The sequence below is a fragment of the Rhea americana genome, unplaced genomic scaffold (genome assembly GCF_003343005.1).
Source record: "Rhea americana isolate MKP2758 unplaced genomic scaffold, rheAme1 scaffold_433, whole genome shotgun sequence".
Classification (NCBI taxonomy): domain Eukaryota; kingdom Metazoa; phylum Chordata; class Aves; order Rheiformes; family Rheidae; genus Rhea; species Rhea americana.
Genome location: NW_028186572.1, coordinates 358,736 through 360,510, shown reverse-complemented (window position 1 = coordinate 360,510; position 1,775 = coordinate 358,736).

Genomic DNA, 1,775 nt, shown 5'->3' with positions numbered 1-1,775 from the left:
CATCAAAGCGCAAAGAGATAGAAGATGAAATACTGGGGCAGTTCTACGAAAACAGACCGAGGGCAAGGGCAGAGCGAGACCAGGTATGGCAAGTGCTTTCCAGCCCTCAGGAAATCGCCTTTCCCCTGTTCCCTAGGAGGGGAGCAGCAATGGTCTGCCAGGAGYAGCAGGATTGCTGCTGCCAGCTAGCCGGGCACGTGACTGCTCTCTGTCCGCTTCCCTGCTCCCTGCCACAATGAAGGAGCTGCCTCTAACATGCCAAGACCAAAAAGATCAATCAGCTGAGGCACGGGTAGCCTCTTTCTTCACCGCGTCCCTCTCAGAGGCATCACGAATTCCACCCTGCAGGCCCAATAGGTCTTTGCAAGTGGCATTTCCTAGGTGAAGCACTAGACCTCTGTACTCCACACGCTGACAGAGAAGCCAGTCTCCCCTGTGGGCTTCAGTGACCAAKAGCTGAAGCCTTGAAAGCCCTGGTTGGGGAAAGACCACTCTGGCCCATGCTCAGAGCACAGCTGTGCCATCAGCAGGCACCTTGCCTGCTGTTCAGTGCCAATTCCACCAGGCCCGCCTTTTGGGGAAGAGCCCCAGGTATGGGCTGTAGGGAAGTCTCTTTGCCTTTGCAGACCACCTGTTGCCACCTGCTTGAGGACCCAGGGCTTCCTTCCCACGTGCTGAGAAAGCAGTACGATGAGAAGCTCAAGGAACAAATGAAAGAAAGAGCCCTGAAGAATRCCAGCCAGAGAGCATCRGAAGGGARGCAAGAGCCACCGCTGATGTTCCTGCAGGGTTACAGAGCACAGCAGGGCGAGTGGGCAARGAAGGCTGCCCTGAACACCAGCAAGGGGAAGGAGGAGTTCATCTGGTAAGGACCTCCCCATGTGCGTGGGGACCCCCCCCACCTCCCTTCTGCCATGCCCTTCAGTTCCAGTGGCAACAGGCTCTGGACAAGGACAGTCTTTCCTTGACAGCCCTCAGTGCCTAGGTGCTGCCTCAGCAAGACATATGGCCTGCCCTCCAAGGGGTACTTAGTGGGCACTCAGAAGAGCATTTCGGAAGGGGACCTCTGAGCCACAGGGGCTGAAGCTGATTGCATTGCTCAGCTGTTTGGTTCTCCCTTCCCAAACCAGAGAGCCTGTGCTTTTCCTCCACAAGTAGTGACACCAAGGCGCCTCATCCACAACTATGACGGCCTGCCTGACTTCACCTCAGGCTCACTGGCACTCTAGCTGACCCGCTTTGTACACACAGGCCTATCTCCCACCACACACACCACTGAGCTCTTCTCAGCAGCATATGTGGGAAGTGCCGCTTCAGAGAGATCTGCAGCATTTCCCTCCCACCTCCCTCACCRTAGAGCTGAAGCCCTTTCTTCTGCATCCTTTAGCAAGGGGGAGAAGAAGCAGCTCTGGGATCGTGGTCAGATGTCCCAAGCACAACAGCTTCTCCGCATGGCTGGCAACCAGACCCACAGAGTCCAACAACCGCGTCCTTAGCTTCCATGGGGGACACCAAGACTGAAGCAGGCACCAGGGACTATACGCAGACAARCTCGAGCAGAAGCTGCCACCGCTGCTCTTGGCACTGGTCCCTTTCCTGGGGGCAAGCTCATAGCCATGGGGGAYAAGGGGAGGCCTTTCCAACAGGTAACATCATATCCCACGCACTGCAAAATAAAGACTGTTGGTCCCTGCTGCAGCTGACATGATTCCACCTTGGGCCTTTCTCTGCCGGAAACAGGAACCATGGAGTTGTGCAAGAGTCCTGTGCTCTCC